Raw genomic sequence first — 27,518 nt, 5'->3', positions numbered from 1 at the left:
CCTGAAGCCCTTTGTACTGCTTATGGAGTAGAGTTGGAACAAATATTTAGGAGATCCAGCACCTCTCTGTGGTCGTTTGATGATTGGGTGTGTTCATTCCGTTAAAGACCACTATATAAATGAGCCTATATTACAACCTGCATTTGTGCTGTGTATAAAGAAATTTATATATGTTATCATGTTAACCACATCTAAGCTCTGTTAAAAAAAGAACCATAAAAATAATGTTTTCTATATTCCTTAAATATTTCCACAGCTGCCTATTCTTCATTTGCTTAATGCATTTCTTCTGAAGGGCACGGTGCCTTGTCACTGTCTAGCGTAAGTCACAATTCTCCTTGACAGACAGTTGTTGTTTTCAAATAATTAGGCTGAAATGATCTGAAGAAATAGAGAACATTATGCGTCCATCTACAAATCCTGTATATTTCACGTGTTCACATTAATGCATGTCAAGATATTTTCACACGTCACAAGTCGTCCAAACCTAGTAAAATATTTACCTAGATGGTTCCATTAACACCTGAAGTACTTGGGGATTGTCAAGCAGGGGCAAAGGTCAATACATCAAAGTTTTACTCTCCATAATTAATACTTAGTAATTAAAATTTCTGTTTTGCAATTGATGTTTTGGAATAATATTGCTTTATAATAAGTCTAGTAAATATTGGTTAAACAGTAGAGGCAGTTTGATCTGAAGTCATTACAAAAGGTAGACATTGATCTGTCTCCTGATACCTGTCACACATAGTCAACCAGTGGAGACTTTAGGGATCAACAATGAATGCATCAGCAGAAGTGCTCCAAAATGTACACGATGGAGAGCTCATATTGGCACAATTCATTATGGTCAAAGCACAAGCCTACACTTCCAGTGCTTCCATTCCTCCTCTGATGAATGGTGTGCAGCTGTGCATACTGAACTGGGGAACCAAGGAGCTACCACCACTCTCAACCTGGTGGTAGATTTATGGTTTTCAAAGCAAGTAGAGTCAGTAGACACACCAGACTTAAGCTCAGTGAATTAACTGGAAACACATTTTGAATCCTTGCTCCAGTGACACAACCCCACTTTGAAAAATCTAGATGCAACTTGCACCCGATTTGCAAAACCCAAAGCAAAACTGAGTATCTTTTGATGCTTGTAATACGGAAAAAGAATTTATGTCGGCTCAAATGGTCCTATAACTGATACTAGAAAACGGGAAAAGGAAAGGAACGAAAGTTCTCTAATTGTGCAATGAATAAACATTCAAAAAAGGTGAGAATCAATCTTATGACTCATTTGAGCTCACCCTTAAACTCTTTTGACCCAGGTGTGTAAGAAACCCCGGGTCCAGCACATAAATCCAATCCCGCAATTAACTCAATCACGGCTAATAAGGAAAAACACTCACCGAACGTGCAGGGTGGCCCGGGTGCATCGCCCCGAACCCGTAGCTGGGGTGAGTGAGGAAATGTGCAGAAAAACGGCAAGCACTCCTGGAGCCACTCGTAGGTAAAAACAGCTTTTATTCAGTCAGTTAAAACATGGAATCCTGACGCGTTTTGTATCTTAACGATACGTAGTCATAGGCATAATGAACAAGGTAACATATCGTCTTATTTAAGTTACTAAACCGGAAATGACATATAGGATGACACTATATTTAAATCTCCATAGGTTTCTTTAACCATTTCGTGTACATCTACTAAAATGTGTTATATAAAATACAAAATTACACAGAATGTTTTCAAACTGACTGAAGAAAAAGACCGAAAACAATTTTCTTGCAACATATCTAACTATGTAACCAGATGACCTACTCCTGCGATGTGTATCAATCTATGTTTCCAAGATATATTAATCTCTTAAACTAATGTTGCCATTTGAAAATCATGGGGCAACAAGTTACGATTTTTATTTTAACCTTTTTGTACTTGCTAAAATTAGCTACATTCACTTTACAAAAGGAAACAAACTGTTAAAAGTTAAACTATAACTTTCACAAAAGATTGAAAATACACTATATGCACCAAATAATGAAATATAATATAATGAACAAATGAAAAATAAAAGGAATGAAAAAATGAAAAATGAAAAAAAGAAAAATGAAAATTGAAAAAATGAAAAGAATACATATTATAGGCAAATGAACAAAATGTAATTAAATACAGGCAGGCACTACATATGTGTAACCCACTAATATCCCATTTTTGTGGGTCAGACGCAGCAGGAGATATCAAACCTACAATTCAAACCCACTGGTTGTCGCGTTCCTAAAGAAAATATCCAAAAAGCCTCCCTATGGAGGAGCTTGTCCATCAAGCTCCCTCCTCTATATGCAGGCTCGACTTTCTCTATGCCCTGTATGGTAAGTTTTGTAACATCACCACCATTACACTCTAAAAAATGTCTAGACACTGCCGTTGATTTACTTTTTGATGCAATTTGATGAATGTGCTCTCTCATTCTATCTTTTAATTTCCTTGATGTACAACCAACATATTGAATCTTACATTTTTTGCAGTTCAAAAGATACACTACCCCTTTGCTATTACAGTTAATATAATTCTTAATTTTAAAGATCTTCCCCAAACTGTTACTTACAAAATCCGTAGAAATCATAATCCTTTCACAAGTAACGCATCTATTCGAACCACACTTGTATGTCCCCTTAACATCCAACCAAGTTCTGTTTTTCCCTTTTCTTTGTACAACACTTGGGGCCAACAAATTCCCTAAAGTAGGAGCACGACGGGTAACAAACTTGCAACCATTACCCAGGATCGCTTGTAAGTCCATATCACCATATAAAATTGGTAAATGTCTCTTTATTATTTTCTTTACTATGGGATATTGTTTGCTATAGGTGGTAATAAACATCGGCACTTCTTTAGCATTATCTTGCTCATGACGGGTTTTATTGCTTAGTAGAACATTTCTATCAAGTTCTAAGGCTTTTTTAAAAGCTGATTTTAATAAATCTAGTGAGTAATGTCGAGCTAGTAACCTGTCCCTAAGCTCAAAAGCCTTTTTTATATATTCATCATCTGTACTGCAGTTCCGACGAAGTCGTTGAAACTGACCAAAAGGTATAGCCTTAAAGACATGAGGAGGATGACAGGAATCTGCTCTCAAGATAGTATTGCCTGCTGATGCCTTCCTAAAGACGGTGCTCATTACTTTATTTCCTTCATGTGATAATTCCAAATCCAAATAACTGATTTTTATTCCTCCGAACTCACTAGTGAACTTTAAGTTACAATTATTCGTGTTTAAATCCGCAACAAAAATATCAAAGTCTGACTCCGTCCCCTGCCAAATGAAAAGTAAATCGTCCACATATCTTTTGTAAAATTTGATTTTTTGCAAGTGGACAGCCGTACCTCCAAAAATGTGGGTTTCTTCCCACCAACCCATGTATAGGTTGGCATAGGTGGGTGCAAATTTCGCACCCATCGAGGTCCCACATTTTTGGAGGTAATAAGTGCAATCAAACTTAAAGAAATTATGAGTGAGTAAATATCGAAGTGCTCTCAGAATAAAATCTACAACAGCTTCATCATAATTACTGTAAGTGTCCAAATGATATTTTACGGCTTCTAAGCCTTTGTTGTGGGGAATGCACGTATACAAACTCGCTACATCGATCGTAGCCCAGCTTAAGGAAAAACTGTCCCAAACGAAACTATCCAAAATTTGTAAAACATGCTTGGTGTCTCTCAAATACGAATCCAAACGTTTAACCAATGGTTGTAATAACATGTCAACTAACTCAGACAGATTTTCATTCAAAGATCCGACACATGACACTATAGGTCTGCCCTCTGGGGGAATTTTATTCTTGTGTATCTTAGGCAGATGATGAAAGATAGGGATATTGGAGTTTTCAGGCACCAAAAATGCCTTCACTCGATGATTATATACACTATTCATAAAGCCTAACTCCACTAGCTGTAACAATTCGTCCCTGAAACTCTCTTGTGGACTGCCCTTCAAAACTTGATAGGCATCCACATCATGTAATTGTCTTTCCGCTTCTTTTATATATTCCACTATATCCAGAACAACCACCTTCCCACCTTTATCGGCTTTCCGTATTACTATACTTGAATCAGACCTTAAATCGGACAACATTTTTTGTTCACCTTCGGTTAAATTTGAAGATGTTCTCTTTACAGAACTTCCTAACCTAATTAATTCCTGTTCCACCAAATCTTGGAAAACATCCACACAAGTGCCTCTAAAATGTATAGGATAGAAATCAGATCTACCTCTAAGATTATTTAAATCAGTAGCATTTATGCCAGTGACTTTCTGAAATCCCTCATCAGTTTCCATCCTTAGTGATCTTAAAATATAGAGGGTTCTTTCATCCTGAAAATCAAAGGGGACTTCCGATGCAACAAAATTAGAGTTTGAGACCTGTGTTTCAGACACCAAGGTAAAAACCTCACCGTCCGAAACACCGCTGAAACCCTGGTTGACAAACTGTTGGGAAACATGTTCTAAAGCCCCTGCTGCATCAGCTTCTAAAGCACTCGCTATGTCAGCTTCAGATTTAAAGTACTTTTTCAAAACTATTTTGCGAATAAATTTATTAACATCAATCATGGTCTCAAACACATTAAAGTTCTTTGCAGGAGAAAAGGATAAGCCCTTAGCCAAAAGTGCATAGTGTTGTTTTGTTAAATGTTTCTTAGAGAGATTCAATACCGATTCTTTTTGAACTTCTTCTGACTCTTCTCTATGTATTCTGGATGTCCATTTCTTGTTTCCCCTTCTCCGTCGAACTCTAATCTTTGACCTTGAGTCCGCGTGTTGTATTTCTTGGGATATAGTTGTTTCATTTGTAATGGCTCGTTCTTTCGCTTTGAAAGTCCGTAATTCGGATCCATGTCGTTTTTTGTCTCCTTTTCTCTCCCACCACCTTCTTGTCTCCTAATGTCCGAGAAAGCCTCCAACGCCCTTGTATTCCGCTCTTTCTGCGAAAGTGTGGAGGAAGAAGGAGAAGAACAATGGGGAGTATCCATTTCCAAACAGTATGAATCATCAATACTAGAAAAACTGACATGCTTAGATTTTTGTGGCGGCTTTAAAATAGACCTCGGAGTTCTGTATCTATAATTAGTTTGTACCTTTCTCATGTACACAGTACCCTCCTCATAATCCTTTCTATCTCTGTTGAACTTTTTCACTTTACGTAAAATTATTTGATCCTCCTCTTTTTTCATTTTTTCATCATTCTGTTGATTTAGCTTAACACTCGCTTCCTCATTAACACTTTTTCCTATTTCATTCCGCACAGACAATATGTCTTGATTAATATTATCCAAACGCTCTTTTTTATATTGAATTAATAAATTTATTAAAACAAATGAGCAATCCGTCAGTGCGGCATTCCATCTAATCATAAATTCATCATTATCTGGTGTAAATGTGGGATGTTTTCTAATTCGTAAACCACGCGGAATCATCTTCGTATCCAAATATTTTTCCAATGTGGCTATATCCCACCATGTGCGTAATTCCTTAACAGAAAACTTTTCTAAGTCTGAACTCAAAATTTCAAAAGTTTTGTTTGGCTCAAGCGACATATCCTTCTCAAAAGCCTCATGTAATCTTTGGAGGCGTAAACCCTCTGTGTTAGTCGCTTGACCAAAACAACCTTCATTGGTATGTGACATGATAAGTATTCCTAATTCAAAATAAGTTCAATCGTAAATGCCTGAGTTAATATGAGGACTACAATAAAGAAAGCCGACAAAGCTACAAATGATAATTGTAATACGGAAAAAGAATTTATGTCGGCTCAAATGGTCCTATAACTGATACTAGAAAACGGGAAAAGGAAAGGAACGAAAGTTCTCTAATTGTGCAATGAATAAACATTCAAAAAAGGTGAGAATCAATCTTATGACTCATTTGAGCTCACCCTTAAACTCTTTTGACCCAGGTGTGTAAGAAACCCCGGGTCCAGCACATAAATCCAATCCCGCAATTAACTCAATCACGGCTAATAAGGAAAAACACTCACCGAACGTGCAGGGTGGCCCGGGTGCATCGCCCCGAACCCGTAGCTGGGGTGAGTGAGGAAATGTGCAGAAAAACGGCAAGCACTCCTGGAGCCACTCGTAGGTAAAAACAGCTTTTATTCAGTCAGTTAAAACATGGAATCCTGACGCGTTTCGTATCTTAACGATACGTAGTCATAGGCATAATGAACAAGGTAACATATCGGCTTATTTAAGTTACTAAACCGGAAATGACATATAGGATGACACTATATTTAAATCTCCATAGGTTTCTTTAACCATTTCGTGTACATCTACTAAAATGTGTTATATAAAATACAAAATTACACAGAATGTTTTCAAACTGACTGAAGAAAAAGACCGAAAACAATTTTCTTGCAACATATCTAACTATGTAACCAGATGACCTACTCCTGCGATGTGTATCAATCTATGTTTCCAAGATATATTAATCTCTTAAACTAATGTTGCCTGATGCTTGATGCTTGAGGCACAATTGTGATGGATGCAAATCAGAGTGCGACAGCAATTATGCAAAAATTATGGAAAAAATCTGCATTATGGGTAAACAACTTGTGATTAATGTCCAAAATTGCATTTTGCTTGCTCCATTCATAAATTACCCCTATTGCCCCATGTAAAATAGAACTAGCCATCCTGAAGGACAAATAATATATTTGAGTGACAATTGCCTTTCCCTGAGCCAGGAGAATGTGGACAGAAAACTGCACATTTCTTATTGTGTATCTTGTGTATGACTTTATAATATCTCCATGTTTCATTTATTGAAAGCAACAAAGATGGTGATTAGTTTAAATACTTATCAGATATGTGTGCGAACAAAAATTCCTCAAGAGGATATGTGCCATTCTTAAAGGGGGTACTAAAACTCCTTCTTAGAATAAGTACCATGAAAGTCTATGTTTTCTGTTATTTCTTAAGCTAAACAGGGCAAACAGGGATAAAACGAGCTGCTCCACATTTGGTTCTTGAAAGGTGCTGTAGATATTTAGTCAACAAGGTCTGCTGGTATAGGTTACTGCACCTGGCCAAACATTAGTGTCTTTAATGAATAACCCCTTAAAGGTTCCTTGCTGCTCATTTTTGTAGGCCACATATGTATCCTAGTTTCTTCTCTTAAAGTCTTTTTATTTAATGCAGAACCAGTGACTGCAATGTTCTTGGGAGCACATAAACCATAGCCAGATCTGGATAAACATTTTTGAAGGCTGTATTTGCGCAATAGGTTGGATATCTTTACTCACCATCTATCGTTTAGTTAATATAATGTTTGTTCCCCTTTATATAGCAATTAAAAATGTATAAAAGGACAAAATACTGTGCTCAAGTTAACTTTTTTAATATATTAGGCATGGGTGTCCAAGCTTCATCACTCCTACTGTAACTCCAAACTGTCTCTCTCCTTTTGCTTTTGAATAAATCTATAAGTTGTTGCCCCACAATATCTGAGGATCACAGATTAGACAACTTCAATATATATATTTTTACCCTCCCTCAATTACATATGTCACCCCCAGTCTACTGACATAACTTATGGCATGTTGTGTTCTAACCCCATTTGAGTTCCAGGGTTGTACAAATTCAGCAGATTGATGTTCTGACTGAGGCTCCTGTGTAGCTTGGCAGACTTCATCAGCAGTTGCCCTGAAGAATTCAATTTGTAGCTTTCTTAATGGACCGTAAGCTTCCATGACAAGGTCATTTGCTGCATATTCATTTAGGACACAACAATTGTCAGAATAGTGTCAAAACTGAATTCACCTTAAATGCTTCTTGTTTCTATGTTTTTCTCTTTTTTTTTCTTCTATTTTTTGTAAAAAAAAAAAAAAAAATTACAGGCCAATAATACAAGGAAATTAAAACTGTTTCCTTGATGGCCCATTTTCTAGCATTTAGAAAAGTAATCTCAAAATCTCAAAACATGTTTCCTGTGATGTCATCATGGAAAAAATGCAATGCAACTAATCTATAGGACATTAGCTGAAAAACACATTGCCAAAATATTTTTGAAGATTTAATACTTTGTTGCCATGACTATAAAGGTAACAATAACCCATTGGGAGAATAAAAAATGCTTTAGTCAAATTTTTTCGCACCAGCAGAAAATTGAATTGGCACATAAAAATCTCTACAAATAGTGATAAATAGGCAGGCCACTTAGTTTATGCTGAGAAATATTTAAAATATTTATATTTGTAGTATAATTTGCAGGGGTTATGAACAGGTCTTTACTATAACTCGTCTATGCTCCACTGCATACAGGAATAGTGCGTAACTGGGTCTCGGAGGCACCACTGGAGAACTTGACACCCTGGAGGGGTCCAGGGTGTGCATTTGTATTGAACTTTTCGAACTTGACATCCTGGGTCACGCTCACTACAGAAATAATGGCTGATGGGAATTCTGCTAGCCTGGGACCCAACAGGACTTGGGCCCACTGAGAGATCATCTGGTATTCTGGTGGACCTGTTTGACTCCCAATGGAATGTTTTGTCTGTTGTTTAGGCAAGAGGTAAAAGATGGCTGAACACAGATAAGCTGAAAGCAAAGACTGTTCTTAAAAAAAAAATTAAACTGGCAGATCTTTGCTTGAATTTGCCACCCAAATATTTCATCAAAACTGATACTGATATTATTGTTTGACCCTAAACCCAAAGATTGGATCACTTGAGGGAGGGCATGGTGACTTGCTGGACAAGGATTAATATCCCATTGTGATTCTCAGCTGTTAAATGGGTTAATCATAGCTGACAAATCCCACTTAGAATAAAGATATTGTACAACTTTATTATGCACAGAATCAGCTGGATACACTTTGCAGTTATCCAATCATTGAACATTTTTTCAGCATTATTACACAGCCATGGACAAAGATACAGTCTTCCAATTTTGGAGACTATACTCAGCTTAGTTACATAGCTCAGCCACACTCTCCTATTGCTATTTCTCAAGCAATTTCTTCTTAGGTCTTTCTTTTACAACATACAGTGTAGCCTTGTGGCTTTTTAGCAGAAAAGTTACATAGTTACATAGCTAGTTGCATAGTTAAATTGGGTTGAAAAAAGACAAAGTCCATCAAGTTCAACCCCTCCAAATGAAAACCCAGCATCCATTCACACACTCCTCCCTACTTTCACATAAACTATAGAGTTTAGTATCACAAGTATCACAATCACAATAGCCTTTGATATTATGTCTGAGACTATCATGGAGACCAGCTTGGAACGGGATGGTTTCTTCTGTATACACTTTTAACATTTTGCACAGTTTACTGCTACCATTCTTGTTGTGGATCCAACACAGGGTCACAACCCTGCTTCTTGTTTTGGCCAAGGCTATCAACACTTACTAGTCTCTTTTTTATCTTTGAGGTGAGCTCCAACAATACTACACAAGCTAGTCCTACATGTGGAAGTTGCTTCTCTCTCTATTAGAAACGCTATCAGCATTTGGACCACTACCTTTTTAGAAATTTCCAGGGTAGTCCTAACTAGGTCACAGCCTTCTAATGACCAATCTAAGTATACAGACTATACTTAGACTTTGTACAAGCTGACAGAGTTTTCTTTATGCCCAATCAATAGGTAAACAAGTCATAATATGAATGAAGGGGATAAGGAGACTATATACTGTACATAGGCTAATGAGTGACTGCCTTGATTCAGATTATGTGACTCAACATATAAAAGAAATAAATAATGGTGTGCCAAGCCATTTGAATTATTTTCGTTTTTTTTTGTTACCGGGTAGAAATTTAAGCATTTGTTTGCCTAATCGTATCATGTTTATCATTCATAATATGACAGACAATTAAGATTTGTTATAGGATGTGATGTGCTTGATGTCTTCATTCCTCTTTGATCTATTTTCTGGCAATTTATCAAAGTGTTCTGGTTGTGAACCAGGCCTGCTCCAAACATATATGAATAATTTACTGAATTCATCTGTGCTACACCTCTGGGAGCCGGCATGGTATCAGCTTCCACCCCAGCACAAATACATTACCACAGTTTCTCTGAGCACACGGTTCTGTGACCTAAATGCATGATCCATTTCTGTAATATCAGTGCACAGATGCTTGGAATATTTTACAACTGAAACCTGAAGTCTCTGGTTTTGCTATGCCTTCCACCTACTGTAATTTTATACATTAATCTAAGAATATTCAGGGTCATTGGTTATGACTTATCACTGAAAGCATCATAGATGATACCATCTGGGTCTCACTGATGCACCTTGTCCCCCCTCCTTAGCTTCCCTTATGGCTAGAGATACAAGAATGGACCACAAATGCAGTTTCATTTATGTCTGTTCATTGTGAACAATACACAAATCAGCATAAATTCAGAATGATGCTTTAACAAACAAAAAGAGCATGATGATTTGTAGCTTCTAAATCACCAGTATCTTTTCAAATCTAGCTTTGCTTCATTCCGATTGCTCTTTTCTACCCATAACAGATACTGTACTAATTGCCAATGACTAACGTCCCCAGAGAGGAGTCATCATAGAACATGGTTGAATGTGATAAGTAACAATGGTGTAACCAAACATTGCAACTTCTAGGGAGTCCAAGGGCTATAATATGATGCACTGACTGAATAACAAACAAAATGTCGTATTCCTTAAGTCTATGGGAACCTTAAAATGTTGCTGTCATCTGGAATGGAACCCATGAATGGTGATTTAAAGGTTAACAAAGCTTAACTCCAAAAATTAGGCTAGAAATGTTGTACATTCTGTTTTGGGCTTCTGTACCAGCCAAGGCAACCACAGCCCTTTAGCAGTAAAGATCTGTGTCTCCAAAGATGCCCCAGTAGCTCCCAATCTTCTTTTCTGCTGATTCACTGCACATGCTCTGTGCTGCTGTCACTTACTGAGCTTAGGGACCCACTCACAATATACAGTACACATAGAATAGAAATGTCACAGTATAAGGCTGATTAGTAATTAATACAAATAATTACTACATGGCAGCAGTGCAACTAGCATCAGAATTTAATAATCAGCCCTGTAGCATCAGCTTGTATTAAAGGCCAACCTCATTTTCTGCTGGATAATTAGTGACGACCCCTAAGCTTAGCTTCTCAACAGCTGCTCAGAGCCCACTGAGCATGTGAGTGTCACAGACACTTTCCAAGATGGTGACCCCCTGTGACAAGTTTGAAGTCCTGGATCATTGCTGCTATTGACAAGCTGAAACTTTAGGCTGGTGAAAAACGTTCAGGATATAAAATATGGCATTTTTAGCCACATTCATTATTAAGGTTTAGTACTCCTTTAAGAACAAACCCACAAGTGCACATGTTTTAAAATTGATGCAATTTATGTGATTCATTAAGGTACTTGAATCTAAATACGTTCCTAAACTTCCTTGTGGTTTCCAATGCACCCATCTTGCACTTTACACACTTCACTTGCTTTTGTAAATGATACTTATTGTGTCCTGACACTCTTTGTGCCAAGGTGCAGTTATATTCCATTATACTACATGGTCACAGGTTAGGTGAACAATAGGTTGAATAATGCCCCCATGCAATGTGGATATTCATGTACGGTTACAACAGGATAAGGAACAAGGATAGTAGATGGTGGCTCATTGGTGTCTACATGATGCTCATTATCAGCTTGTCATTCTACTCATATAATCAGGAGCCTGTAGTCACATGGGGATCCTTAAGCCTACCTTGCAATGCTTACTTATGCCTTGCATCCTAAATATATATGAAGAACCTCTCCATAACACAATGCTAAGCTGTAATACTGAATATGGGGCTATATAGATATATATATATATATGATGACAGCAGCTCAAAAATGTGTTGATCAATGAAAAAAATCTAATTGCTGTTACAAGTTACGCACTTCTTTTTTTTCTTTTTGCAAAATTTGCAAGAGTACCGGCAGATTTTTTTTTTACTCTCCTCTGGCTTAGCAGTGCCAAGAGGGCCCATTTACTTAGTTCGAGTGAAGGAATAGAGGAAAAATAGTTTGAATTTCGAATGTTTTTTTTGGCCAACCATCGAATGGGCAACTTCGACCTTCGACTATGACCTTCGACTTCGAATCGAACGATTCAAACTAAAAATCGTTCGACTATTCGATAGTCGAAGTACTGTCTCTTTAAAAAATTCTTCGACCCCCTAGTTCGCCACCTAAAACCTACCGAGGCCAATGTTAGCCTATGGGGAAGGTCCCCATAGGCTTCCTAACAATTTTCTGATCGAAGGAATATCCTTCGATCGATGGATTAAAATCCTTTGAATCGTTCGATTCGAAGGATTTAATCGTTCAATCGAATGATTATTCCTTCGATCGTTCTATCGTAGGAATAGCGGTAAACCCTTCGACTTCAATATTCGAAGTCGAAGGATTTTACTTTGACGGTCGAATATCGAGGCATCATCTGCCATTGGCCATTACATGACAGGTTTTAGTTGGAGTATTTTTGGATTTTGATTTTTCGCAGCTTCGGAGCATATTAAAGTCCGATTTTTTTCTGGTTGGACTATTAAAAAGGAAAATCACAATTTTTTCATAGAAAAAAACCCTGAATTTTTCTTTATTAAACCCCCGATGTTGTTGAAAGTCAGAATAAAAAAGTACTCCAAATCAGACCTGCTGAGTTCATGTAGAAGTTAATGACAAATATATCCGGATTTCTGAAAAAGTCACTGTATTGGGGCTTTTAATCCGAAAAGTTGTGGATTTGGATTTTTTTAAAATCTTATCAAGACTTTTCTGGCACATGTTCATTGGAACATTTAATGAAAAATAGGGGGGAAATCTGTGGATTTGGTCAGAGTGGCTTTCCAGATAGTGAAATAAATTTGGATTTTGATACATATCCCCTTGAAAAGTTGAATAGGAAAAGGCTTGAACAGAAAGATAAGTAATAAAAAGTAACAATGACATAATAAAGCAATATGTTTTTAGCCTGCCAGGGTCAGTAGGAGGCCAATAATTAAAAAACTAAAACCTATAAAAAATGAAAACTAGTTGAAAAATGACTAAGGACCAGATGTATTAAGGGTCGAAATTCGAAAATCGAATTGAAATACTTCGAATTCGAATATCGAATTCGAACTTTTTTCATCGAATTTCGGTATTCTGCGGTCTAAGTAAAATTGTTCGAACGATTTTATCCAACGATCGAACGATTTTACTTCGACTTCAAAAAAATTAGAAAAATGCTGTAGAAGGTCCCCATAAGCTAACATAGCACTTCAGCAGGTTTAATTTGGCGAAGTATTGAAGTCAAAGTTTTTTTAAAGAGACAGTACTTCGATTATCGAATGTTCGAATATTCAAACTATTTTACTTCAAACAGAATTCGAAGTAAATTCAAAGTCGTAGTATCCTATTCGATGGTCGAAGTATCCAAAAAATAACTTCGAATTTTTTTACTTCGAAAATTCCCTCGAATTCACTTTGACCCTTGAAAAATCTGCCCCTAAGTATAGGATATTACATTACATACTAAAACTTAATTTAAAGGTGAACTACCCTTTCAATGGAATTGGGTTACTAACAAGCAGTTTACATAGTTACATAGTTAAACAAGGTTGAATCCATCAAGTTCAACCCCTCCAAATGAAAACGCAGCATCCATACACACACCTCTCCCTACTCTCAGATAAATTCTATATACCCATATCTATACTAACTATAGAGCTTAGTATCACAATAGCCTTTGATATTATGTCTGTACAAAAAATCATCCAAGTCCCTCTTATAGTCATTAACTGAATCAGCATCACAATATCACCCGGCAGTGCATTCCACAACCTCACTGTCCTGACTGTGAAGAACCCCCTACGTTGCTTCAAATGAAAGTTCTTTTCTTCTAGTCTAAAGGGGAGGCCTCTGGTACGGTGATCCACTTTATGGGTAAAAAAGTCCCCTGCTATTTGTCTATAATGTCCTCTAATGTACTTGTAAAGTATAATCATGTATAATTATTTACTGGGTATGATTGTCATTGCTAATGTGCTACAAGAATGCAGAAATTGCAAAGGAGGAAGACTGAATCTCGCTGCTTCATGTTCATGACAATGAAGGTCAGTCTTTCTCCTTAGTCATTTGATAACAAAGCTGGAGTTCATATTTAAAGATCATTTATGTTGGATTTGCAACTAAAGGATCATTATACTTACCATCTATTTGATAAAATTGCTCCCCCGTGTGTCTGAGATACAGTACATTATTCTAAGGTTTTTCTCTAAAAATCCCATCAAGAATGTTTCCTCTAGGAAAGCATTTTATTGAGGTCTAACAATGATATACTAATTCTTCCATTCTGCAAATACAATATGCAGACATATCAGCCTCTCCATACTGATGAACTCATTCCACAAAAAAGCTAAATATCAGGGGATTCTGATATAATGTCTGCTATTTTTTTTTAAATATTTAAAAGTTCAATCATTACCGTGTGTCTCAGGGTTGAATTCTGCAGGATACTAAGGGGCAAATTCATTAACTTCAAGTGAAGGAATAATAGAAAAAAAACTTTGAATTTCAAAGTGTTTTTTTGGCTTCTTCGACAATCGAATGGGCTACTTCGACCTTCGACTATGACTTCGAATCGAAGGATTTGAACTAAAAATCGTTCCACTATTCGACCATTCGATAGTCGAAGTACTGTCTCTTTAAGAAAAAACTTCGACCCCCTAGTTCGCCACCTAAATGCTACCGAACCCAATGTAAGCCTATAGGGAAGGTCACCATAGGCTTGGCTAAATTTTTTTGGTCGAAGGATAATCCTTTTATCGTTGGATTAAAATCCTTCGAATCTAACGATTATTCCTTTGATCGTTCGATCGCAGTATTTGCGCAAAATCCTTCGACTTCGATATTCGAAGTCGAAGGATTTTCATTCCCATTCAAATATCGAGGGTTAATTATATTTGCCCCTAGGTGTTACTGTACTGTAACAGTCATTTCACAGTGAAGCCAAGTCGTCTGAGGCATAAACAATGCACCGCTTGAAACTATTAAGGGAAATCTTTCTGGCAATTATCTGGTTGCTTCTTTTGCCATTAGTTATCAAAGCCTACAGCACATTGCTTATTAAACAGTGTGTGGAATTTGACAGGCTCTTTGCTGAAGCATACAGGCACTTTCAAAGGAGGGTCGATAGGTGTCTCAAGCGCCTTCAAAGTGTGATTTTCTAAAACACTGCAATTGCAATACAGGCAAAACAAAGAGTAAAACATTTTAAGCATTTTAAATCCAAAAAGATAAACAAAACTGGTGCATTAACTCAGATGTATCCCCAGCACTGTGACCGTGAAAACAGTCAGGAAAACTGACTCCAACCCTAGAAACATGTAGCATCTGCCAACTCTTCAGCTATTCCGCAAGCACATTTCTGACATCAGATGTAAAGACTTAAAGCCTAAACATTTCTGCAGTGTTTTAAGAAAGTAGTGGACAGCATGCTGGAACGGAGCTAAGGTCCTAGGTTCAAATCCACCAAGCCCCCCATCTGCACTTTTTGATAATGTCAATTACATCTACCCATATATGAAATAGACCATTTTTTTAGTTAGATTATGCCTTGTGTCATCTGTGCTCAAAATCGAATCTGCAAATTCAATTTTGTATTAGGTGGAATGTTTTTCATTGTATGTGTCTAACGGAAATGTCGAGAAAGGAAGGCAAAATGATTTGTTTTCTCCTAGAATTTTTGACTTTGTCTTGACTATTTTTGACTTTGTATCAGCATCAGTGTTTAGTATGAATCCATTGTTCACTCTCTGGTCACCATCGTCTTTAGATCTTCCCATTGTAGCAATTACATCTACTTATGCTTCATTTCTAGAAAACTAAAGGCCAATATACCCCAGTGCAAAGCTTGGTCTTTAGCCTCCAAAAAAAAATTGCACCCAGTCACCACCACTGGCTGTCTAGCCTTATTCCCCTCCAGATGCATATAAACTGTGCATTAACCCCTTCACAATGTATCATTTGTTTTACCTGTATTGAAAGTTATTTTCAATGTCCTTATATTCCTGTTACATTCCCTCTCCCCCATTTACTCTTTAGATAAAAGTAACAACATTAAAAAGAAAATAAAAAACAATGCAGTGCTTAACCAAGCCTTTAAAGGCTAGCAGGGAAGGTTTTAGCTTTAAGCAGCAACTATCACTCAGATCTGCTCCTTTGCATATATGTTTAATGTGTGGTTATTAGCCTGGCAAATTCGCAATAATGATTATGGCATTCTTTCCATAGAAAGTCATTACAAATGTGCACTTTATGCTAAGCATGCCTTTGTCTCAAGCTAATATATTCCAAGGGAAGATCTGCACAAAGAAAAGAAATATAGAAGCAGCCCTAACTTCTCTCAGCATTAAACAGGTTTATTCTCATGCAGACAATTAAATTGCCATCTATAATCCTTTAGTTTTCTCTCTATATTGGATGTTATTATGCTATTGGTTGAATTTGCTAAATTGTGCTAATGGAAAACACAGGATCAACACCTTTTTAACATTCCTACTCTCTTTGAGCCTGAACATTTCTGCAGTAGTTTTAGTAAGTAGTGGACAGCATGGTGGAGCAGAACTGAGGTCCTTGGTGCAATTCCACCAAGCCCACCATCTGCAAGGAGCTTGTTATCTTCCCCTAATGGAAAACACAGGATCAACCACCGTATAATATTCCTACTCTCATTGCTCCTCTCATTTATTCTTGTTCTCTGTAACTGGGTTGATTTTATGATTGACTTGGCCCCAGTGACTTCATTTTATACATACGTATCCAGTGAAGAGCCAAAAGAAAACGTATACCTTTGTTTTAGTCAGTGAAAAGAGTCAAATATAACATATATTTTTCTACATCCATAACTGCTCCATACACCTTCAAATTCCTTTAAATGGGAATTTCTACAGGTTGCCAGACTCAAAAATGCTCCAGTAGTAGTCACTAGTGATCCCCTTAAAAGGAAAAAACTAATTTGTTAAAAAAAATGTGACTATAAATCCTATATAGTGTTTACAAAGGTTGCCCTTTTAATGCAAACATCATAGACCATGTGATAGCTTTTGTAATGCTCCTGTTTACATCTAAATTGCAAGTTATATCTTAGTTAGGTTCTAGCACAAGGTACTGTTTTATTGTTACAAAGAAAAAGGAAATTGTTTTCAAAAATGTTAAATATTTGATTAAAATCGAGTCTATGTGAGATTGCCTTCACTTAATTCAGAGCTTTCTGGATTTCCAGATCCCATACCAAGCAACTCAAACACCAACTGAAAAAAAAATTGTGCAATTATAACCCTATTTTGGTATTCTCTCTGAAATAACAATCAACCCATTGCAATCCAGGGCCCTGAATTTTCTTTGCTTATGAAAGATACTGGAAACTGGGATTCACAGCACAGTGCCTTCACCTAGTGGGCACTGAGGAATTACACCTCAGGGATATAGATATATATAGAAAATGGTCAGTCTAATAAGTCTAATAAATAATGCACTCCTGCAAGGGAGACATGGGGGGACCTATATAACTCACTAGTAGATATTGCTATTAGTGTCCCTCTGTCACGATCGCCGCCCGGAGCAGGTCCAAGAGCTCCGGGCGGCGCGTCCCTCCTTGCCGGCGTCGCTCCCAAGATGGCGGCGCCCATGGCCGCCACGTGGGTAGCGGCGCCGGCGCGATGACGTCAGCGCGCCGACGTCGGCGCAAGGGCGTCAATGACGTCACAATGGCTCCAAATTCAAAATAAAAACGCCAACTAGACGCCAGAATGGTGCCCAAGTATAGGACTACTTTCCTTATAGTATCCTGGGTTTCCTGTGAAGCTTTATTTGCTAAAATCTTGTTCCTGATTGATTTCCTGACCCTTTGCCTGGACTTTGGACTTTGCTGAATTCTGCCTGCCTGTGAACTCTTGCCTGGATCCTGACTACTCTTTGAATTAACCCATTGGACACCGCGACCTTGCTCCCTCAAGAGGGCTTCCTCCTCGATCCTGACTACCTCCCTGGAGGGAGCTCCCGGCTCCCTGACATTATACTTGGGCCATGGATCCTACTGAGGAAGCTACGCCTGATGTTGGTCGAGCGCTCCGCGGACTGGCATCCCGCATGGAGGAATATGAAGCCCAGCAGTACCGCATAGGACAGGCACTCGATACCCTTCTCTCCCGAGTGCCTCCAGCGCCTCCTGCTTCCCAAGCGGCTGCAAATCCTCCCATGGCGGACGTCTCGTCTAGCACAGGTTTCTCGTCTGGTGAGCCTCGTATTCCGCCTCCTCCTCGCTTCACTGGGGACCCACAGGCCTGCAGAGGTTTCGCTACTCAGTGCCAGATCCAGTTCGAGTTTCAACCCTCGCACTTCCCCAATGAACGTTCCAAGGTGGGGTATGTGATGCCTCGTTTGAGTGGGCAACATCTCTCTGGGAGAAGAATTCTCCACTGACTTTTGATGCCAAGGCTTTTCTTCAAGCATTTCGTACTGTGTTTGATGCCCCGGGTCGGGTCACTAATGCCCCTTCTCGTCTTCTGCAACTTCGACAGGGTAACCGCAGTGTCAGTGACTATGCTATTGACTTTAGAACTTTGATGGCTGAAACTTCCTGGAATGACGATGCCTATAAGGCCGTATTCTATCAAGGTTTGTCTATTCGCATTAAAGATGATCTTGTCTCCAGGGAGTTCCCTGATCTGCTGGAAGATCTGATTGCACTATCCATCAAGGTGGACACTCGTCTTAGAGAGCATCAAGTAGAGAGGGAGAGTTGTAAATGATTTCAACCCGTGTTGGCACCTCGCTTCCAGAGACCTCTCTTGCAAACTCAAGCTCAAGCTTCTCCTTCCCCTCCGGAGGAACCGATGCAAGTTGGAAGGGCTCGTCTTTCCGAACAAGAAAGACTCCGTAGACGAATGGCTGGCTTATGTCTGTATTGTGGCGGACAGTCTCATTTTGCGAATTCTTGTCCGGTGAAGCCCACGAGTTCTGTTCCCCGAGGTATATCTAGGGTAACTCATGTAGGGGGCACTACTCCGAAGTCTCAAGAGAACACTCACAGGTTTCTACTTCCTTTACAGATTCGCCTAGCCACTAAGACCATTGTCGGCTCAGCTTTCATTGACTCTGGAGCTGCTGGGAACTTCATGGACGCTCTTTTCGCCAAACACATGGAAGTTCCCTTATTCCCATTGTCCACTCCGCTTCGTGTTACTGCCATTGACGACAGACCCCTGGAGGCTGAATTTATCTCTAAGACGACTGGGGAATTGCCTGTGCAGGTTGGGACGCTGCATAAAGAAAGACTATCATTCCTAATTATTTCCTGCCCATCCGTTCCTGTTGTCTTGGGTCTCCCTTGGCTGCGCCTGCATAATCCCACCATTGACTTGTCCGCAGGACAGATTTCCCGTTGGAGCCCATTTTGTCACCAGCATTGTCTTCCTGCTAAACCCCTCCAGAGGGTGAATATCTCTATGTCTGATCTGAAGACTCTACCTTCCTTCTACAGGGAATTCTCTGATGTATTCTGTAAGAAATCCGCAGAATTCCTTCCTCCACATCGGCCATACGATTGTCCTGTCGATCTCCTGCCAGGAACCATGCCTCCTAGAGGTCGCACTTATCCTCTCTCCCCAGCAGAGACCGCTGCCATGAAGGAATATATCCAAGAAAATCTCCAGCGGGGGTTTATTCGCCCTTCTACTTCTCCTGCCGGGGCAGGTTTCTTCTTCGTGGAAAAGAAGGATGGAGGCCTACGTCCTTGCATTGACTACCGGGGCCTTAATAAAATCACTGTTAAAAACCGGTACCCCTTACCTTTGATTGCTGAACTCTTTGACCAATTGAAAGGGGCTAAGGTTTTCACTAAGTTAGATCTCCGTGGGGCGTACAACCTCATCCGCATCCGTGAAGAGGATGAATGGAAAACGGCATTCAACACTCGGGATGGGCACTATGAATATCTCGTGATGCCCTTTGGCCTCTGTAATGCCCCCGCTGTCTTTCAGGAGCTTGTGAATGACATTTTCCGGGACCTCTTGGGAAAGTCTGTGGTCGTGTACCTGGATGACATCCTAATCTTCTCGAAAGACCTCGAATCTCACCGCTCCCAGGTGAAAGAAGTACTCTCTTGTTTGAGGAAGAACTCTCTCTTCGCCAAGTTGGAGAAATGTGTCTTTGAAGTGTCTAAGATTCCTTTCTTGGGTTATATCATCTCCCCAGAAGGTTTCGAGATGGATCCCGTTAAGGTGTCAGCAATCCAAGAATGGCCCCTTCCCTTGAGCACCAAGGCTATACAAAGGTTCATCGGATTTGCCAACTACTACCGGCAATTCATCAGGGGGTTTTCTTCCCGCATTGCACCTATCCTTACTCTCATCCGTAAAGGGGGCAATCCGAGGTCCTGGCCTCCAGTTGCCGTAGAAGCTTTTCAGTCCCTAAAAGACGCATTTTCTTCTGCCCCAGTTCTCCGTCATCCGGATCCGAAGTTGCCCTTTTGCATTGAGGTGGATGCATCTGAGGTAGGTGCAGGGGCTATCCTATCCCAGAGACATTCTACCGATGGGAAATTGCACCCCTGTGCCTTTTTCTCCAGAAAGTTTTCTCCTGCTGAGCAGAATTACGATGTAGGAAATCGAGAACTCCTGGCTGTCAAACTTGCTCTCGAAGAGTGGCGTCACCTCCTAGAGGGTTCTTCAATTCCGGTCACGATTTACACTGATCATAAGAACTTGGAGTTCATACATTCTCTCAAGAGACTGAATCCTCGTCAGGCCAGGTGGGCTCTGTTCTTCTCCCGCTTCAACTTTGTCTTGACCTTTCGTCCTGGCTCCAAAAATCGGAAAGCCGACGCTCTGTCTCGAAGTTTCACTCCGGTGGATCGTACTCCTGAAAGACAAGAGCCTATTATTCCTCCTGTCAAGATCATCGCTGCACTGTACCCTCAGTTTGCTGATCAAATCCTGGCTGGTCAATCTTCTGCCCCTCCTGATACCCCCATCGGATTGGCTTTTGTACCTCCTGAGCTTCATCTGCCTATTCTGCAACAGACTCATAGTTCCAAACAAGCGGGACATCCTGGTCCTGTTAAAACTCTTGAACTTTTACGGCGTCTTGTCTGGTGGCCGACAATCCGTAAAGATGTCAAAGAATTTGTTTCTGCCTGTACTGTTTGTGCCACTTCCAAGTCCAGCCATTCTCGCCCCATTGGGTTACTACAGCCGTTGCCTGTTCCCTCTCGTCCTTGGACGCATTTGGCAATGGACTTCATTGTTGAACTTCCTCCCTCCTGTGGGAACACCGTGATTTGGGTTGTCATTGACCGCTTCAGCAAGATGGCCCACTTCATTCCTCTACGGAAGCTTCCATCTGCAGTGGAGTTGTCACAGTTGTTCATCCAGTTCATTTTTCGCCTGCATGGCTTCCCGGTTGAGATCGTTTCTGACAGAGGGTCCCAATTCACGGCAAAGTTCTGGCGTTCCCTGTGCAAGGATCTGGGTATTAATCTTCAGTTCTCCTCAGCTTATCATCCCCAGACCAATGGAGCGGCTGAGCGAGTGAACCAAGCCTTGGAACAGTTCTTGAGGAACCACGTTTCCCTTTGTCAAGATGATTAGTCTGATCTCCTCCCGTGGGCGGAATTTGCTCATAACAATGCCTGCCACACTTCCACTGGAAGGTCCCCTTTTATGTCAGTCTATGGTCAACATCCTCAAGCCTTCCCACAAGACTTTGTGTTGTCTGATGTTCCGGCCGCTGATGACCATGCAGCCCACATGTCTGCTATTTGGGCTGCAACCAAGTCAAACCTGGAGAAGAGTGCTCTGGTTCATAAGACGTTTGCAGATCGTAGACGTAGACCCTCTCCTCCCTACAAGGTCGGTGATAAAGTCTGGTTGTCTTCCAGGAACATTTGGTTGAAGGTACCATCTCCTAAATTGGGTCCGAGGTTCGTAGGTCCGTTCTCCATCTCGGAGGTGATCAACCCTGTGGCTGTCAGACTTCAGCTTCCCCCTGAGATGCGAATTCCTAACGTGTTTCATGTCTCCTTGGTGAAACCCGCTACCTCCAACCGCTTTTCCGTTGTTCAGCCTCCCCCTCCTACCATCTCTGTGGATGGTCAACAAGAATATGAGGTGGAGAAGATCCTTGACTCCAGGATCTCCAGGGGCTCTCTTCAGTACCTCATCAAGTGGAAAGGCTTCGGCCCTGAAGAATGCTCCTGGGAAGGACGCTCTGATGTCCATGCTCCTCGTCTGGTGAGGGAGTTCCACTCCAAATTTCCCCAGAAGCCAAGTCCTGGTGGTCCAGAGGCCCCCCGTGAGGGGGGGGGTACTGTCACGATCGCCGCCCGGAGCAGGTCCAAGAGCTCCGGGCGGCGCGTCCCTCCTTGCCGGCGTCGCTCCCAAAATGGCGGCGCCCATGGCCGCCACGTGGGTAGTGGCGCCGGCGCGATGACGTCAGCGCGCCGACGTCGGCGCAAGGGCGTCAATGACGTCACAATGGCGCCAAATTCAAAGTAAAAATGCCAACTAGACGCCAGAATGGCGCCCAAGTATAGGACTACTTTCCTTATAGTATCCTGGGTTTCCTGTGAAGCTTTATTTGCTAAAATCTTGTTCCTGATTGATTTCCTGACCCTTTGCCTGGACTTTGGACTTTGCTGAATTCTGCCTGCCTGTGAACTCTTGCCTGGATCCTGACTACTCTTTGAATTAACCCATTGGACACCGCGACCTTGCTCCCTCAAGAGGGCTTCCTCCTCGATCCTGACTACCTCCCTGAAGGGAGCTCCCGGCTCCCTGACACCCTCTAACACAGTCTTTTTAGTATCACAGTCCCAATCACACTGGAAGGGGTTAATGACCACACAGTCAGTTAAATTTCCCTTCCCAAAGAGCTCTTGTACACTAGGTAGTGCTACCTTTTACCAAAGTACGTGTCCTTTTGGAACTCTGTAGCTGCTCCCAGATGGCAGGTGCATAAGCAAGACCACAGGGGTCCCACACTTGTAGCCTTGCCAATATCCTCCCTTAGGTAGCTTACTCACGAGGGTGCTCTCAAAGACAGTCACATTGGAGATTACAGGCAGCTCTGCAGCAGGGTCAATCTCAACTAGGGTTGCCACCTTTTCTGGGGATGGAAAACAGGCAGGGCGTGGGGTGGATGGCATCAGAGGCAGGGCGCGGCAGTGCCGGTGATGTCGGGGGTGGAATTGATGACGTGTTGATCAGTGATAATGTCATTATTTTCAATGTCCTCTCCAAATACCGTGAAATCCGGACAGATGGCAAACCTAATCTCAACAGTGGCACCATTTACCTTGTGAGTCTCTAGCAGCTTGGCATGGAACAAGGTGAGCTCTCTCGGTACTTCCAGAGCGGCAGAACTTATATCTAAATCTGACACACTGGTTCTGGCTGGATGCTGCAGCAGGGGTGTTTTTATAAGCTCCCTGGGCCACCCCTTGCATTTAGCTCCAAACCCAAGCTCTTCCTAGATCCTCCCCTTCCAGCCAATCGGTCCCTGACTGTAACTGGGCTCAGAGATGTTACAGGCAGAACAGAGGGAAGGCGTGTCTGATCCCCTACACAATTGATAAAGTATTTTTGCCACAAATAATATAAAACCACCTTCAAAAATGCCCAAATGTTGTTTAAATCTACAGTGTAATAAATGCAGATAATAATAATGAACACTAATAAAAAGGTCATTTTTTATTCCCATTTTGATGAATTCCTATTCCATTTGCAGTTGAGTATATACAGTATGTGTTTGCAAAATAGATATTAACTATTCACAAATTCACACGTATTACATGGTCTCCTCTGCATGCCACTCCAGACGCAGTTTGTCATAGATGCATAGTTCTCTAGATTGAACTAAAGTCTCCTTAATGTGACGTCCGGTGATGGGAATGTGGAAACTAAGATAATCGTTTCACAAAAACAGCCAAAAAATAAACAGGATAATTAAAATACACACTTACACCAATATCATAAAATAAATTCCATAAAAAGACCCAATTTGCTGTTAATATTACTGCCACAAAATGATTTTATTTTCCTTCCCACATGTGATCATCTTGTACCCATTTCTTTCCTATCAAACCAGTATGTGACCCTAACATATGCTGTTAGCTACTCATCTGATTGGCAGGATTCCCCCATCCCAGAGCTATTGTATGGGTAATACATATGCAAAACAGCATTATGTTCTTTTATTTGAAGAGGATGTATCACATTCTGAAAGCTTTGTGCCAGCATTCCATCTCTTATGTCACTCTCACTTTAGGGGGTAAATATGAGGGTGGAATCGCTGTATGAGTGTTTTCTCGGCATATTAGAAAAGAACCTTACAGAGAATTGCTTCCCTTTGGTTTAGATTTTATATTCCATGTATCCTTTCACCTTAGAGGAATGAAAAGTGCAATGGTCACATTGCTGTGTCAGGCTTTGGTGAGGGCACTTTTTATTTAGGTAACAGAGATGCACAAGATTGTTTTACAGTGGAAGAAGCTTCTGCATAGTGATCGACATCTTATAGAGACATAATAAGGCACAGTGTTTGGAGGATCCTCTGAAGTCTATTTTAAGTTCACCCAATTTAAGTCTTAGTATGAGGAGGGAGGCTGAGCCAGTACTGGTGCAGTAATAATTTGAAGGTGTCACATATTATTTCTAAGAGCAACTGAAATAGTTAATTTTTTGGCTTTGTTCAGGAGGAAGATTCAGTAAACAGCACTTAATCATGAGCTACTCCTTTTTCTGGAATCTTAGATGACAAAAAACGTATGTCATAAGAGGCACAACATTTGTCAGTGGCAGTAATCTATAGCAGCCAATGTTTGATTATACACAGATGACTATTTGATACTATTGGTGTTTAAACCTGTAGCTCCTTTAGAGTTTAAGCCTTATAAAAGACAGCTATACATTTCTTTTCAATGTTGGCATGTCAAGTTCACTTTAAAGCAAGTAAAGAGGTAAAAAAAAAAGCCATGGAGGTCACCAGGACAGAACAGAACTTGTAGTATATCATTATTAAAGGAATGTTATTATTATGTTCTTAAGGGCAAGCAGTTAAATTTAACAATGTTAGTAATTGTTTGTTGTATGTCTATGTCTATGGCCATTCCCCATTTCTGTATAAGAACACTGAGAGGAAATGGAGGTAAGAATAGATGATAATACTGTATGTTAGGAAACGTGAGAAGATAAAGAAAGTGAATAAAGAAGAAAGTAAAAGTAATTTAAAGAGTGGGCCTGTGCTCAAGGGTTCTAGATCACCTAAATAGAACATTGTATCCAAGTGAGGCCACTATCTGCAAAGAGTTTGTATGTTCTTCATTTGTTTGTTAGGATTCCTAGGCATTAGGCTATTGTCAAATGCTCCTTGCCACGTACAACTGCTAGCTATCTATTCCGTATATTATTGAGGTAAATCAAATTATGGTCCTGTAGTCAAAGGTTGTAGCTCACCTAAATAGAACATTGTATCCAAGTGAAGTCACTATCTACAAAGAGTTCATATGTTCTTCGTGTGCTTGTTAGAATACCTATGCAGTAGCCCATTGTGAAATGTCACATACAACTGCTAGCTATCATTTCCATATATTAGTGAGGTAAATCAAATCATTTAGCAGCTTAATTCACTGAATGAATCCATAACTCAGGAATGGCAGTGAGAAGTTCTGTACTGATTCCCATGTGTAGCATAGCGTTGGAAATCAATGGCCATGAGCTAATTGTCCTCCTGTCTGTGGGATCATACATCACAAGCCAGATTAAACCTACTGCGTCCTACCAGGAACTGAGAAACCAATAGGAGAATAAAGCATAATTATAAGAAAGGCTTTAAGGGGAACTGTTACCAAGCATTAAAAGCTATAGGCTGTAGGCCTATTTATCTAAACACCCCTACAGCTAAAAGCCCCCTTTCACCTTCTACAAGAATAAGTTTCCCATTCAACAGCACTGGATGTGGGAAGGGAGGGGGGACAGTGAAGAAGGCGAATGGGGGCTTTTAGCTGTGGGGGGTGTTTAGTTCTTCTTCAAAGGGCAAAAAAAATCTGAATTTTTAGAGGGGTAAAAAAACTTAAATGTTTCCTTATTTTATCATGCTAAAAATCCAAATCCAAAAATAAACCAACTAAAACCTGTCAAAATCATGAAAAAGTCAATGGCAGATGGTTACTTTAACAACTGTCACATGTTATTTACCTTCAGGATTCTCATGCTGTTTGTGCTGGTTTTCATGAGATAATCCAATAAATTAGATTTTTTTTGGGTGACAAATTTGAGTTTTCTAGCGATTACTCAAAATACTTTTTCTCATGGCTTTTTTTTTTGCAACAATTTTATTAAGAATAATTATTGTAAATGAAAGGTATTAGGGTTTGTGTGTTTGGTCAAATATTTCTTTAATAAGTGAAAGTCAAGTTTTAGTAAACATTTGCATTTTTTTAAATTAAAACATGCATAAACAGTTATAAACTTGTTTAAAAGTCTCAGCTGTCAATCACATTTTGCCTGCCCAGCCTCTGCGCATAGCGGTGGGGCAGGCAGTTACTTTTACTTTCTATTCTGCACTTCCTAGTTATGACTGCACTTCCCACATTTCCCCTCCCTCCTCTTCATCTAATTGTGTAGTCAGTGCATGGGCAGTGCAGGTCCCCCATTCTTACACATAAACAAGATTTTGGCTTGATGCAAAGTTTGCCTTAATAACAGTGTCCACAAACATGGCACCTGCCTAATTGCTGTCATTGTGAATTCCAAGACTAAAAAAACATGATTTGATTAATTTTCATAGTGTAAGTAAAATTCATTTTGCTTGGCTAACACCATAAAATAAGATTTGGATTTTTTTCTTAGTGTGACAGGTCCCCTTTAAATTAAACAATAGACAGGAATTGCAAGTAATGAAGTAAGAAGGTGGGGTATAACTTCATGATTTGCTAGTACCAGTTGTTCACTGTTGAAAAGTCCCATAGTCTATGGGGCAAATTTACTTACCTTCGGAGTTGCGCCAGCATTGGCTTCGCCGCACTTCGCCAGGCAAAGTTTCGCCAGGGCACCACTAATTCACTAAAGTCCGAAGTTGCCCTCTGGGAGGAGAAAGGTAGCAAAGCTGCGGTACCAATAATTCGTCAAGCAAAGTGAAGTTACGTCCCTTCACCAGAGCGCAACTTCGCCTCTCGTAAGGGTGCGAAGTAGCACTAGAGTAGGTCCACTTCACTAGCGAATTTACGTCAGCACCCGTTAAATCAGCAAAGTAACGAAATGACGTCACGCTTGTGAATTTTTGCTATTATTAGCCACTTCGCCCTTTAGTAAATTTGCCCCTTTGAGTTTGCTTATGTTTTGGCAGCAGTTTTATATCCTTCTATAGAAACTATTGGAATATATACAGTATATCAAAGAGTGAAGTTAGAGGTCAACACAGATTGTGCCACTCTGGTGGATTGTGGTAATCTTTAACTTCACTCTTTGATAAAT

General features: G+C 40.1%; 1 protein-coding gene across 17 annotated transcripts in view; it reads left to right on the top strand.

Moving 5' to 3' along the window:
- Window positions 1-27,518, top strand: part of LOC108718228 (myelin transcription factor 1-like protein) — a 311,370-nt gene that overhangs the window by 134,649 nt on the left and 149,203 nt on the right. The window lies entirely within an intron of this gene.

Source organism: Xenopus laevis, chromosome 5S, assembly GCF_017654675.1.
Source record: "Xenopus laevis strain J_2021 chromosome 5S, Xenopus_laevis_v10.1, whole genome shotgun sequence".
Taxonomy (NCBI): Eukaryota; Metazoa; Chordata; class Amphibia; order Anura; family Pipidae; genus Xenopus; species Xenopus laevis.
The sequence above is the reverse complement of the archived record's forward strand: the minus strand, read 5'-3'. Positions and strand labels throughout refer to the sequence as shown.